Source organism: Hyperoodon ampullatus (genome assembly GCF_949752795.1).
Source record: "Hyperoodon ampullatus genome assembly, chromosome: 19".
Lineage (NCBI taxonomy): Eukaryota > Metazoa > Chordata > Mammalia > Artiodactyla > Ziphiidae > Hyperoodon > Hyperoodon ampullatus.
Window position 1 is genome coordinate 29,983,214 of NC_136932.1, and position 16,325 is coordinate 29,999,538.

A 16,325-nucleotide genomic window follows, 5' to 3' on the forward strand; every position below is an offset into this window, starting at 1 on the left:
AGTAACAACAAGAGTAAGATTTATTTTAAAAGACTTAATAGTGGCATGGATTCCTAACCACTCTACATGTATTAACTCCACGCCACAGCTCTGTATAATGAGTGAGGTTATTAGGCCCTTGTTTTTCAAGGAGGAAGTGAAATACAAAGAAGTACCACTCCTGAAATCCCACCACTAATAGTGGTGGAGCTGGCTGAAAAAGATCCAGGCAAATTAATTTCAGAGTTAGTGCTCTTAACCAGTAGGTTATGTACCACAGGTAATATTTGCACATTTTGAAATCACTTTACAAATACTATTTTTACCCCTAACGTACACAGGGAATACCCAGGGAATTTGGCATTATAATTATTTTTATTTCTTTGCCAATAATCTGTTAACTTTTGGCAGTTCAGTATCCTTCCCCAACTTCTTAAAAATTCAGCCTACAATCCAAAAAAATAAGGGCTAGTGAAAATAAATGTCTTGTAAATCCAGTTCAGAGGGTAACTAAAAACTAAGGCCCCCAAGGATGTAAAAGAGAAAGCAAAAGAAAAGAGACAAGAAGCCCAAACCCTATGATTAAGCTCCACGTTGTTAGGTAAAGGGGCATTTAATTAATGCTTCTTTAGTACCTTGCACACAGAGGCATGGCTCTACAGAAGCCAAGGAGTCTCCCTTTCATCACTGATTCATGGTATGTTTCTGGCAAGGTCACTTCCTTCTTTGAACCTCAAAGCTTTTCATCAATACAGTGAGGGTAATGGAACAAGGTTAGCTCTCACAAGCCAGCACTCATGTTCTCTCATGTTACCTGTGAGTCTAGGTAAGTGCCGAATGTCTTTAACATGACAGATTATATTTATTCTTAACCATTTCTCTTCTCCTGATTTTTACATAATTTCTAATACATAGTAGAATAGTAGAAAAGAAAACATACCACACTGAAAAGTAACTGATACACTAACTTTCCATTCTCATTTCACTGTCAATTCAGCCAAAAGCCTTCTGTAGAATTCTGATGCAGACCATGAAAACACACTCTAAGTGTTCCAAAGTCTTTTCCATATTTGGTAGCCCTGTGATTTCCATTGGCAGAATTATCTTGGACTGTCATCTGAAAATCTATTAAAACGAAATTAAGTAACAGGAATTCATATCAATGGTATTGCAGAAAGAAATCCTTGAACTTATCTTACTGTGTGAACCTTCATCCATGTACAAAATCAACAAGAAAGGTTAAACTTTAAAGGCAACATATTCCCATGAATAGAAGGGAGAACATAATACAACTAATATACAATGCTAACATTATGTACATACACATATATACAAGTGGTCTTGAAATATATTCCCAGATATTAATTGGATTAAAGTTTGGGGCAATAAAGCATTTTTTCTCATAGAGAACATTATTCTTTAAGACACATACAGACACACATATCTGCCCCGCTGTCCTCTCACAGTTTCAGTTGATTCCAGTCATGTCCTCAGTTTATTTCCCCATATATTTATTCTCAGATTAGTGACTTTTGAATAGGTGTTCATCTCATTAGAAATACCTGTGCCATGACTGCAGAGTACTCAGATTTCTTTTTGGCATTTGGTGGCATATGATGGGGAAAGTGACAAGTTGTATGACAGGAGAGGTACAAGGTGAACCTTAGAGTAACTAAGACTTTATGCATAGTTCTTAATCCCAAAAGGAAAAGAGAAGGATAGCAGCGAAAGTCATTGGAATAAAGGACCTCTCAGATGAATCAGCATTAGGAGAATTCATTGGTTGCTGACTGTCCCGTCGGTTTAGGTCATAAAGTATTCTTGAGTGACTGCATCACTTTATGAAAGGATCTACCTAACTATAGATTTCTTTTGCTAGGATTAGTTTTTATGGCAATAACATGCATAGAGAATGGCAATTGTGAATTCGTGTCTTCCCCAAATTGAAGACACTCGTTAAGGTACAAGTTTACCCAAGACTGCAAATGATTTATCCATACTATACTAACTGAGGCTGTGTCTTACCATTCTTGGTTGTTAAAGGAGATAACAAGGCTAACTTTGAGTAGAGTAATAGCAGGATACTTAGAAAATACTTTCAGGTTAAGTTTTGTAAACAAAGTCCAGTGTTTACCCACCAAAAGCAAATCAGCTCCTTTAGTATTGCAGGAAATGACTTCATACTTTTTCACTGCCACTAAAGGAATTTAAAACACCTGTTGGATATATTCCCTCCTAGAATGCCATTTGTACACTTATTCCTAATAGGACCTGTTATTTTAAATGCAAACTCATATTATAAGGCTCAGAATTGATACTCAGTATTTTTAGTGATCACATGGTTTAGGGTTCTCAGATTTGGGCTCAGACTTGCATTTCAAGCATTGCAATCTGGACTTGTTGAATGATTTCCTTGCAACCAGGAAAAATTGTTTATCTGAATCAAAAGTCCAATTAAAGAAATGTGATAGTGGTGATAGTGGTTGATGAAGCAGACTAGTATAGGAGCTAGGGCAATTATGGACAAGTTACATTTAACTTCTCTGTGCCTCAGTGTCTTCCTCTGAAACTGAGTTTCTTCATCAATTGGGATAAATACTGGTACCAATCTGACAGAGTTATTGTAAGAAATGAAGGGGTTCACAAATTTCCTAAAGGCTTAATGTTTGGCTTGTCATTACTAAATGCTGGTAATTATTAGTAAAACAATATCCCTCTATAATTTATTATATCAAAATAATAATGATAAGGGCCTGTTATTTTAGTAGTTCTATTTTTGGTCATATAGTTTAGACTAACTCATATTGTTTAAATATGAAACCAAGAAGAAAAACAGTTTTGTTTTGTTTTTTTAACCTGGTCAAGAACCCAAATCACCTGATTCAGATATGTTTCTAACTTGGCAGCTGCTTTGAATCTGTCACAGCCAGAGAAAGTTTAATGTCTCAGAATGTGACAGCCTTGTATTTGTGTAGCATAAAAAAGAAGATACATGCTAGGTAAGATATATACCCCTTATCCTAGTCATGCCACATAGAGTGCAAAACTCTTCCTGCTGGGTACAAACCTTGTGATCCAGAGCCTACCATTGCCTATTATCAGGAGCAGGAAAGCATAAGAACCGTATGTGTTTGCCCTTAAGTTGGTCTACAACACAGAGACTGTCAAACAGCCTCTGATAGTACCCTCCCCCTGGACAACCTTCTGTGTTCTTTTGAGCATGCTCAGATGGAGTCTGCCATCAGTGTGGTGGGAGTTCACTTCACTTCAAGTGTGTCCACGTTGAAGGGTGAAATTAACAAATACTAACCAAATTTGTGGCTGTCCAAACTAGGAAAATACTTAAACAATCAGGACATGAAGAATCAGGCAAATACTCTTTTGGCGTCAACCCAATAAAAAAGCTTCTTGGTGAGAAAAAAGTTGCCAAAGATGAAAGCCCAGAATAGTGCTACTGTAGCCTAACCACAGTGTCAAAGCAAATAACACACATACACACAAACAGAAAAGGAAGCCCTCTTCTCACTAATGCCCCAAAGTCCTTGATGGGTCTTCAAATTGAGCAGATTAGGTAGGTTGATGGTTGTCCTTTATGGACTGGGTCCACCTAACAAGGCTGGTTACTAACAGAATATCTCATTTAAGAGACATCCCAAATTTAATATACCTTGCAATCAAATGCACACATAGTCACTCATGCTTTTCCTGTAGACTTTCCAAAACAGAAAAGGGCAGCTCCATTCTTCCTGATGCTCAGTTACAAAATGGGATTCATCTTTGACGTTTTTCTTTCTCTCTCCATTCACATCCAATACAGAAGCAAAATGTGTCAGCCCTATCTTTGAGATAGAACCAGAATTTGACAATATCTCGATTTTTCCACTATTACCACTCAGGATTAAGATTTCGTTGTCTGTCATCTTAATCATTATCTCTCTGAAATGTGTCCTTAACACAGTGGCCAGAGAACCCTTTGAGAATCTAAGTCAGAAGAATTATGTGACTTCAGTGTCTTCCCCTTCAGCATAGTTGAAGCTGAAGTTCTTAAAATGCTGGAAAGTTGCTACATGATTACCCTCCACATTATATATTTGATCTCATCTCCTCCACCTCTACTCCTTGCTCACTCTTTTCCAAACACCTTATACTCTTTAGTCCTTGATGTTCAACAAGTATAGTAGGCAGACATTTTCACTTGCTGTTCTCTTTACCTGAATTGCTGTTCTCTTTACTATCTACAATACTCATCCACTCACTCTTTTAGGTCTTTTCTCAAATATCACCGTCTCCATTATGAGGACTTGCTTGGATTCCCTGTAATAACCTGCAGCCCCACTAATACACCCTACCTCCTTAGAAGCCTCCCTTCTGCTGTAGAATCTGTTGAATGAATGAATGGAGTGAACTATGTGTAATTTCCAAAAAAATAAACATCAACCATAAACACTGGTTGAGAGACGGGTTCAGGGTATAAAGAATAAAAGAAGTGTAAATTCAGGCCTTACCATTCACCATCCATTCCCTCAGGGTTCTGCTATGGTGTATCTTTGAATAAAAAGCACAATTTGATGAGACTAATTAATAGCTTAAATTTGTTAGAATCCCAAACCTTTTATAGTAGAAATGTGATAAAGATTGTGTCAGAGGTTCTCAACAAAATGTTAGCAAATTGAAGCCAAAAAAATATAAAAACAATTATATACCATGACCAAACGGGATTTGTGTCAGGTATGTAAAGCTGGTTCAACATTTGAAAATTAATTAATATAATCCACCCAAGACAAAAAAGGAAAACAAAAACATATAAATACATGTGGAAGATGCATGTATTTATTTAAATCCAGTGTGCACTCATGAGAAAAACTCTCAGTAAACTAGGAATAGAGAGGGACTCTCTTAACTTGATAAATACGATCTACAAGAAAACCAAGAGCTAACATCATACTTACTGGAGAGAAACTCAATGCTTTTCCTCTAAGATTAAGCACAAGGCAAGTATGTCTTCCTTTATTATAACTTTTCAATATTGTGCTGCAAGTCCTTGCTAACGCAACAAGGCAAGAAAAGGAAATAAAATGTGTATAGATGAGAAGGAAGACATAAAGCTGTCTTTGTTCACAGGTGACATGATCATCTATGTAGAAAATCTTAAAGAGTTGACCCAAAACTCCTGTAACTAGTAAGTGATTATAGCAAGGATGCAGGACCAAAGGTTAATATGCAAAAGGCAATTGCTTTCCTATATACCAATAATGAACAAGTGGAATAGGTTACAAAAAACCCCCACACTATTTACAATAACACTGCGAAAAATGTAATACTTCAGTATAAATCTAATAAAATAAGTTCAACCTCTATAAGAGGAAAACTATAAAACAGTGATGAATTAAGCCAAAGAATAACTAAATAAATGGAGAGATATTGCATGTTCATGAATAGGAAGACTCGGTATTATCAAAATGTCAGTTCTTTCTGACTTAATCTATAGAAATTCAGTGCAATCCCAATCAAAATCCCAGCAAGTTATTTTATGGATATTGGCAAACTGATTCTACCATATGAAGAGGTAAGAGACCCAGAATAGCTGTCACCTCAATGAAGAAGGACAAAGTTGAAAGAATGACACTACCCAGCTTGAAGACTTATTATGAAGCTGCAGTAATCAAGACAGGGTGGTATTGGTGAAAGAACAAATAGATCAATGGAACAGAATAAAGAGCCCCAAAATAGACCCACATAAATACAATCAACTGATCTTTGGCAAAAGAACAAAAGGCAATACAATGGAACAAAGATAGTCTTTTCATCAAATAGTGCTGAAACAACTGGATGTCCATAGTAAAAAAAAAAAGAAAAATCTAGGCACAGACTTTATAACCTTCATAAAAATTAACTCAAAATGAACCACAGGCCTAAATGTAAAACACAAAACTGTAAAACTTCCAGAAGATAACATAGGAGAAAACCTAGACGACCTTGGGTATGGCAGTGACTTTTTTTTTTTGCACGGGCCTCTCACTGTCACGGCCTCTCCCACTGCGGAGCACAGCCTCCAGAAGCACAGGCTCAGCAGCCGTGGCCCACGGGCCCAGCTGCTCCACGGCATGTGGGATCTTCCCAGACTGGGGCATGAACCCGTGTCGCCTGCATTGGCAGGTGGATTCCCAACCACTGCGCCACCAGGGAAACCCTGACTTTTAAAATATAACACCAAAGGCACAATCCCTGAAAGAAAGAATTGATAAGCTAGACTTCACTAAAATAGAAAATTTCTGCTCTGTGAAAATCACTATCAAGATAATGAAAAGAAAAGCCACAGAGTGGGAGAACACATTTATAAAAGACGCATCTTGTTAGGGTAAAGTGGCAACTTGCAAGCTTCTTACATGTACAACTGGTGTAATTTATTTTGGTATGCAGTGTGAGGTACAGACTTTAGTTTTCAATGGGTGTGTAGTTTTCTAGGCATCAGTTTTAAAGATTATAACCTGACTTTATCACAATCAAACTTCCCAGACATACTTAGAACTATTTGTGGATATTCTTTTCTGTTTAATTTGTATATGTGTTCATTCATGTAGTAATGCTACAATGTTTGAATTGTAGTGGCTTTATAGTTCAGTTATATGGCTGCCTGCTAATTAACAGATACTCAACTTCTAATAAAATTTATGACTTGTACCTGAATGCCTCCAGATTATGTTCTTCATTCAGAGTCTTTACTATTCATTCAATATAAATTCAGAGCTCATATACATTAAAAACTGAACTAAGGTTGCTAACATTTTTTAGTTTTCATCTATATTCTTAGATTTAAAATATGAGAAAGTAATAGAATGCAACATTTTTAAAACCTCTATTGACTCACATTTTCTATCTCTAATTAAAAAAGAATATCCTGGGCTTCCCTGGAGGCACAGTGGTTGAGAGTCCGCCTGCCAATGCAGGGGACACAGGTTCGTGCCCGGGTCCAGGAGGATCCCACGTGCTGTGGAGTGGCTGGGCCCGTGAGCCATGGCCGCTAGGCCTGTGCATCTGGAGCCTATGCTCCGCAACGGGAGAGGCCACAACAGTGAGAGGCTCGCATACCGCAAAAGAAAACAAAACAAAACAGAAAAACAAAAAAAACCCAAACAAACCAGAATACCCTGTGGAATATCTTTGCATCATTTACCTGGTTTCATTAATTCTGGCTGCTGAAGTTAATTTAAATTCACTCTGGTAAAATGAGAGCTCAGTATAAGCTTTTAGCATACTCAGTGAGACTTACAAATAGTCACCTGCTAGGTGGTAAACAGTAAACAGTCTAGTTTATTGCAAATAATCTTAGCCAATAAATGTTATTTATGCTCCATTTAAGAATAAAGATGTTAATCTGAGATCACAAAATGATCTTTTTGTTAAAGCTAAAAGCAATTCCTCTTTGATTAGTTGCAAATGCAAATATTACCCAACTTCTTTCTCCTTCTTTGATAGTTGTATAGAAATAAAACTAAATGTAAGCTAAACCCACTACAAATGAACTGCACTACAGGCCCAGTATCTTCAGTGATTTCTAGATGATTTCTATGCTCAAACCTTCATTCTATCCTCTCTTCCTAAACAGAATTGTTTTGTTTTGTTTTGTTTTTTTGGTTTTGAGTAACTTTTATTACACAAGTGATTCGTATTCTTTATAGAGAAATCATGTAATCAAATAATCCAAAAATAGATTAAAAAGCAGCCATAATTCCATCTCTCAGATATATTATCACTGTATCTATTTTATAATATAGCTTTCTTATATATATTTTTAATATCTTTATTGCAGTATAATTGCTTTACAATGTTGTGTTAGTTTCTGCTGTATAACAGTGCATCAGCTATACGTACATATATATCCCTATATCCCCTCCTTTTTGTGTCTCCCTCCCACCCTCCCTATCCCACCCCTCTAGGTGGTCACAAAGCCCCGAGCTGATCTCCCTGTGCTATATGGCTGCTTCCCACTAGATAGCTATTTTACATTTGGTAGTGTATATATGTCTATGCCACTCTCACTTCGTTCCAGATTACCCTTCTCCCTCCCCATGTCCCTAAACAGAATTTTAAGAAGATAGCTAAGATAAAATGAGAAACTGATTTAGACTTAGGTCCCAAATTTACAGCTTCAATGATTTAGGAAAATTCCTTGACAGCTATACTGAGCCTCAGTTTTCACATTTGTAAAAGGGTGAGGATTAAAAAAACAGATACTTCTGGAAATGCCTGTCATTCTGATTGGATATTTTTAAAATGTTAACTGAAATTTAAATGTATAAATTATAAAAAGAAGATGACAGAAAGGCCTATTATCATTTTATTACCCAGATAAACCCTGGTGGTCCACTGATAGGAGAAGGGGCTTCTCTAAGTAGTTTTCTTCATCGTCATTTCTGGACACTCCCTTCTTTAATCTGCTTTTGGAGGCAGTGGGTGACATTTTGGCAAGTTTTATTCAATTTCTTTATGCCTTGATTTTAGGAAAGAAGAATAGTAGCTGTGCTGAGCTCTGCCAGGTCAGATAGAATTTTTGACTATTCTCTTTTTCTCTCTTGTAGACAGCCACTGTCATTTGGTAAGCCATAAGCCTTCCTTTGCTTTGACTGTGGTTAGTGTGTTTGCTGGATTTCTAAAATATATTTTTAGTGTTTACTTGTTTAGATTGAAAAGATTGGGCTATATTTTTTAAAGTTTATCCCTCCATTTTGGAAGGCCTTTTAAATTGTGATATTGCATACAAGAGAGCTAACGGAATTCTGGACTCCATATTTTCGTTTTTATTTTTTTTTTCCTCAGACTTTGAACCAACAATGGCTAAGAATGACAGGAACTCAGACCCGAATACTTTTTCCCTTGTCAAGCACAGAGAATATGTGAAAAAATGAAATTGTGAAATTGTTTTGCTCCTCTTCCTTTCCCTCTTTTTGGTCAGTTACCTTAGTCATCCACCTCACTTTGTATTTCTAGCCTGGCTTCAGAAAGATCTGAATTTGATGAACTACACACTGTTGGAGTAGTAAATTGCTAGAAGGAATGGCGGCTTCATGGAATTATATTCAAGAAGGATGGTCCAGCCAATTTCCTCACTTCCATTGTGAAAGGAGTTCCCTATTCCTAAGAAAATGGACCTATGTCCGACTGACACAGAAGATGGAGATTTATCCCAGTGCATTTATATATGTATATCTATTAAAATTATATATATATATAATGCCTAATGGAAATATCTCAGATGTTCTATTTTGTTTTTTTTCTTTAATTTTAATTAGAAAATTGTGACCATTTTTTAACTCAAAAGAGGAAATCCTTAAAAATTAATTAAGAAGACGTTCTCAGTAGTCTAAGGTTCAGAGTGACTTGGCAGAGAAAATTGCTGAATGGTTAGATAATAGTGCTGGTATGCTTGGCTATTGTAACACTTTACATTTGAGTTTCTCTTCCTTGAAATTACAAGAACTATATGACTCAAGAGAAAGACTGGTAATTAGGAATATTCTGCTTGCTTTCTATATAGCCTATTGAAGAACATTTTGATTAATTATTTGGAGCTCATAGGAAGAAACGTTCATGATCTAACTTTTGAACAAGTAGTGTTGCAACGCAAAGCTATGACTTAAAAAGGAAATTTGAAATGACCTATTTCTTTTAGCATCTCAATCCAGATATCTGTCAGTAAAATGAGTCACTTTTCAGTCAAATGGGTGGTCAGCAATATAATTTTTTACTGTGAAGCTGAAAGACATCATTGCCAAACAGAGCATCTGCAGTGTTAACATCTATATTTGAGCATCTTTTGTTTTCCCAAGGGGTGCAAGTGAGGAGAAGGAAGGCAGAGAAATGCACTTGAATAAAGCTTTTCAAGATGGATAGAACAGAGAGCATTCCCAGAGGCAGGTCAAGTTCAACCCAAGAACAACTCTCTCAGTGTTTTCACAACTAGGTAAAATACAAAACCAGTAGTAACTCAGCTCTCAAATCAGTGCTGAAATCAAGCAGAAGGTTGTTAATATTGATACGGTTAACATACATCAAATAGGATTACTGAATTTCCTGAATCCAAAAGTTCTCCACAGTGTTGACATTTCCTTACTGAACTCCCAGGATTGTTTGGTTTCAAAGGCTGTTGGGCTCAAGATGCATTTGGTTTTAAATAATCCTTCATAAAAAGTTCAGCTTTCAGTCTAATATGATTGAAACCCAGCTTGAGTGTGTCTTATAATGCACTGAACTGGAAAGACTATGGGCATTGAATTATTCAAAACATGGTAGGTGAAGGAGTGATATGTGGGGAGGAGGTGATCAAAGAAATCAGTGCACTTGATATGTCTTGTTATCTTATTTTACTTACCTTGTAGAACTCTTCCAAATATTAGAGGAAAGAAAGCAATAACAATTTTCACCTGTCATGTTCCACACTTCAATGATTAATGAATGTCAAATTCAACCACAGTTTTCTGTACCACCTGCTCTGCAATAATATTTCTGAGCCTTTATTAAAAATGAAAAATTGTCATTGAATTTCCAAATATGATTCTGCAGTGGCTAATTCAGCTTGTTTTATTAATAAGCTAGCATGATGAGTAATACTAATTTGATGAGTAATACTAATTTAATATGCCAGCATGTAAGGTTAAAGTGTAAATTAATCCTGCCAAAGGTGATGAGATATGACTGCGATGTGGTGGTAGGGCACTCACCTTCCTGAACAAACCCTGCGAGCACACAGTTCTTGGGAGAAACCAGTACTGCATATAGTAGCAAATCTGATATAATTTTGCATGTCTCCTGTAGCAGTGGAATGCACACACACACAAACATGATCATGGGTGAAAAAACACACATGCACACCTTAGATGCTTACATTAATTTCTGAATATAGTTCTCCAGAAATAAAAAGCTTTACTGATGATTTGTATTTTTATAGTTTATTGTTTTATCCATACTAAAACACTTCATGAAATCACTTCCTGTTTTGTTGTCCATGGAATCCTTTCAATTTTCAGATGCTAAATATAAATCGAAATAATGATTATAGTCCTTGGCCATGAAAGACTAAGTTACAGAGAACACGGTGACTGGAGGTCAGAGCTGCCACGGAATTATTCTCTGCTCCAGAGACCATTAGAATATCACTGTGTACCCACGTAAGGATAGAATGCTGCTATTGAGAAACTAGCTCTTTTTTATTTCTACTGAAAGGAGAGAATAAAAGGGGACCTTGGCTGCGTGAGTGTATGAGACTTTCTCTGTTTTGTACAATAAGCCAAAAACAATACATGAAATAGCCTCACACCTTTTGTCTTTTGTACCCAGCTCCTTCCTGTATTGCTCCTGATCAATCACACTTAAATCAACAAGAGTTGCTTGAACATTTTGACAGTTATGTTCCCCATACTCTGCAGCATTTCTAAAGGGTTACTGAGATAAAGCTATTTCAAAAATACTCCCTCCAAATTTTTTCAGGGTGGCATCAATGAAAGTAACTTAGAGGGAAAAAAACCTCCACCTTGAGTTCCTGGCCTACCACTCTAAGGCCAGGCAAGCATAAACCTTCATAGCAAAACCTAAGTTTGCTCCCAGTTGAGAATTTGGTTTCCATGGTCTTCTATAAAATGTATATGGAGACTTTAATTCCCTATAAGCCCTTTCCAAAGAGTGAATACAGTTCATCATTCGTAAGAGATGATGAAAATTACAATTTTGTTGAATAGATGGAATATATATTACAGATAATATATATTTATTTTTAATATATATATAAAATATATAAAGTTACTATTCAGAGTCCTAAAACATGAATTTTCCTTACTTAGCAGGAATGAACAGTAATTTGATCTCTAAACAATAAAGCACCTCATCATAACAGAATCAAACAAATATTTGATATCAGAATGAATTCACTGTTCAGGTGTAAAGAGGGAATAGCTTCAGTTTTCCTCTTTCGTGCACCCCATTATTGCATCCTGGACAGAGGGGATTTTCTTGATTTTAATCTAAAGGAGAAATGTTCACTTTTGTTGAGATGGAAATTGACAACCTCAGTAGGCAGAGGCACTGTTTTCATTTAGCTGAATTCATGTTTCTAGTGATAATTCAAGGTGTAATAAGGTTTTCTCAGCCACTCCAAAATCTGAAAATGATAAGCATCTCACCAGAGTTTCAGGATGGCCCATTACCTATTCTGTGGAAAGGGTATTCAAAATACCATGCTTCATCAATGTCTTCTTTGACTTATTAATGAATGGACAACTACTGAGTTAAGACAGTGTCTTATCCTTGCTTCAAAAATAAAAACAAACAAACCCCACAAACACACAAAAATCTGTTAACAATGAAAACTTATTATGCCAGGCCTTAGTACGGCCTGAATTGGAAATTTAGTTTCAGAGGCTTTTGTGAATATACCAAGGCAATAGGACCTAGGTGTATCTTATTCCCACAGGCCGCCAATAAATATTTGCTTAACGGACAAAAAATTAATATATAGTATAGGAGAGAACCTGACAGATGCTTAACATGATTGAGTGATAGCAATGCCCAAACTCATCTGTGATCAAACACTATGAAAGTATCCTCCTAAGGATAAACTTATTACAAATAAGAAGTGAAAATTCAATTATGGAGATACTTTCAGTTTCAGCTCTGATATGCAAAAAGCTTGGAAGTTGTCACTGTATCTTGTCCTTGCAAGATAATGCTGTACAAAATGAAAATCAGTGACTTTTCTCAGACGTGATTAATAAAACATGTAACTATGAAATAATTTTAAAATGGTAATTATGTATGTGTATATATGTGTCACTGAAAAATCTGTGTCAAAGAAAACTGAGGCTATCAGTATAAACTCATTTAACTTCTATCTCTTCTTACCTTTATTTCCTCCCAAACTTACCAGTATCCATCCAACTCAAAGAATACAAGTGATTTTTATATACTGTGCAAGGTTTTTTTTCTTATTGATATGTCCATGTTTCCCCAATTCTCTAAATTATTATCTACATCTTCAGGATCTCCTTTATCAGTTCCTTCATCTCAACATATAAAATATAAGTCCTTCTCCTTCTAAAAAATTCTTTTTTGCTAATTATTTTCTCTTTTCATCCAAACTCCTTGAGAGTAGCCTATTCCCACTGTTTCACTAGCCCCACCTGGCCCCCACAGACAGCCCTACACCCTCAATTTATTGCCATCTGGCTTTTTGTCCACCACTTCACTGAACTGTTCTAAGGTCACTGGGGACCTAACTGCCCAAATCCAATGGACACTCACATTCTCTAAAGGATGACACTGTCATCTACTTCCTCCTTCTTGAAACTCTATCACCTTTCTCCTTCCCAGAATTCTTTCTCTGCTTATTACTTAAGTGTTGTCAGTACTCACAATTCTCTGAAATCTCATCCATTTTCATGATTTTAATGACTGCTGATATGTGCTGATGACATTCAAATTTTTATCTTTCCATGTCTTCACGTGCATGTCCAGTTATCTACCAGTTTGTCTTCTGAATTCTACAGGTGCTTTAAAATTCTACATGTCCAGAACTAAAGTTTTTTCCCCAATTCAGTTCTTTATCCCCTATTTCCAAACTCAATGATACCACCACCCATCTTTAGTCACACAGATGGGGGTTCAGCCTCCACCTCCTACTTCTTCCTTACTTCCCAAGATCAAGTCTTGCTTGTAATTTCCTAAATACAATTAGAACTTATTTCCTCCCTTCATCTATACCTTATATCAGACCCCTTTCTTCTTGCTATTACCTGGTCTAGAAGTTACCAAATTGCTGTTTGGTGGAACCAGTTGTTAGACATTTCTATTAAAAAAGGACTCTAGAGTCAAATAGCTTTGAGGATGGCTGTGTACCATATGCCTGCTGTGACTATCCAGAATGAACATTAGCCTACAGCAGGCCCGAGAATGTGTACAGTAAAGAAACCTGATTAACTTTACTTAAGCTAGGTTCTTCCTTCTGCCGGCCTATAAACCTCTCAGTAGGGTCAGGAGAGGAGGTGGCAGCGTGAAAGTCCCAGTTGAAAATAAAAAACACTGCTCCTCAGAAGAGTGGGGCATAACTGTCTCCAGGCTTCTTCAAATTCCTCATCTATACTGACGTCAGTGGTCTAAAATGCCACCTGAACTTGCCCTTTCCATTCTTAGCTATTTTCTGAGGAAACCAGCTCCATGCACATGGGTGGTTAAGACCCGCTCTCCTCCTCCTCGCTGCCTCCTTTAGGGGCACTTGCCACTGCCTGGTGACACTGCACTGATTCTACAGAGCCTGTGCCTGTGGCTCTGTAACACACCTCTCGCACACTCACGTCTTTGGACTTCCACTGTCCTCTCTGCCTTGAGTGTCCGTGCCCTTCACCAGCTGACTCACCAGTTTTTCACGAGTCCTTTAAGACCTAGCTTAGTGACTGCCTCTTTCGATGACTTTTCTTTGCCTCACAGCTCCCCTTCTTCTTCACAAACAGTGACTAAAAGCCCTAAATATGCCTGTCACAGCATGTCACGTGCAGGATGAGACATCTGCTGTGCGTGTTCCCCTCTCACTCCACTGTTAAAGGGCCAACACTATATCTTGCTCATTGTTTCACTCCTCTAACACTCAACCCATGACTAATGAACTAACTAGTACTGTAGTAGCCCTCTTAGTAACAATCAGGCAGGACCTTCTACAGGAAATCTGACACTCCAGGTTTTCTCTGATCTCACCTTTCACTCTGATTGAACTAAAGACTTATCTGTACATGTCTTACTAGGGAGACATAATTTAATCCAGAGATGTGTCATCACATACTCTTACATACTCTGCCATTTAAAAATTCTGCTCATGATGGGGGAAGGAGACAGCTGTGCTTTCTGACAGCCCCACTGTTTTTGCACTTCTAGTGCTCACTGGCTTCTCTCTCAGTGCCTTCCTTAAACCCTTCTTCTCTTAACAAGGAAACAGGATAACAAAGTAATTAAGAGCCTGGGTTCTGCCTATGTGTGAACAGAAACCTAACCAAGGACATAGAGAATAGACTGGTGGTTGCCAAGGAGGAGGGGGTGGGAGAGGTTTGGATTGGGAGTTTAGGATTAGCAGATGCAAACTGGTGTATATACAGGATGGATAAACAAAAAGGTCCTACATGGGACTTCCCTGGTGGTGCAGTGGTTAAGAATACGCCTGCCAATGCAGGAGACACGGGTTCAAGCCCTGGTCCGGGAAGATCCCACATGCCAGAGAGCAAATAAGCCCAATGTCACAACTACTGAAGTCCAGGCACCTAGAGCTCATGCTCTGCAACAAGAGAAGCCACCACAATGAGAAGCATGTGCACCTCAACTAGAGAAAGCCCACGTGCAGCAACGAAGGCCAAACACAGCCATAAGTAAATAAATAAATAAATAAATTTATTTTTTTTAAATGGATGTATTTATAAAAACGCAAAAAGGTCCTACTGTAGAGCACAGGGAACTATATTCTATATCCTGTGATAAACCGTAATGGATAAGAATATGAAAAAGAATGCATATAAATGTGTAACTGAGTCACTTTCCTGTAGAGCAGTAATTAACACAACACTGTAATTCAACTGTACGTCAATAAAAAATACAATTTTTTAAAAATTGCCAGAAAAATAGTCACATAAGGGGAACTTCCCTGGTGGTCCAGTGGTTAAGACTTCACCTTCCAATGGAGGGGGTGAGGGTTCAATCCCTGGTCGTGCAGCTAAGATCCCACATGCCTTGTGGCCAAAAAACCAAAATATAAAACAGAAGCAATACTGTAACAAATGCAATAAACACTTTAAAAATGGTTGACATCAGAAAAAATCTTTAAAGAAAAAATTCACATAAATCAGAAACAAATGAAAGATAATAAAGTCCATACATTAAAAAAAAAGAGCATGGGTTCGGGTCACATCGCAACTTCCCATTTACTTATAGCTGTGTAATTCTGGGTAACTCACATAATGTCTCCTCAGACTGTTCATCTATAAAATGGGGATGGTAACAGTTCCCTACCTCAGAGCGTTGCTGTAATCCATAAACACAGTTAAGTGCCTTGGTAAATGTTTGAGGCTCTCTGGTTATTGTGAATTAAAATACGTCAATGGCTTCTGGCCGTGTGATTTATAATAGTTTGATGTTTAACCAAATGGTAAAACTATTCCATTTATTATTCCCATCTCTTTTTAACCCTTAGCCTGTTTTGTTGTTTATGTTTTCTCCCACCACAGAGTGCTAGTTCCAGGAGAGTAAAGGCTTTATTTTGTTCACTGCTGAAAACAATAGCACCTAGAAGAGTACTGTACATATAAAACCCTAAATAAACA

At 37.2% G+C, this 16,325-nt stretch overlaps 1 protein-coding gene across 1 annotated transcript in view; it reads right to left on the reverse strand.

Moving 5' to 3' along the window:
- LOC307067921 (RAD52 motif-containing protein 1-like) overlaps positions 1-16,325 on the reverse strand; it is a gene marked incomplete at both ends in the record, with an annotated part of 408,529 nt that overhangs the window by 261,681 nt on the left and 130,523 nt on the right. The gene's annotated exons all lie outside the window — the stretch shown is intronic.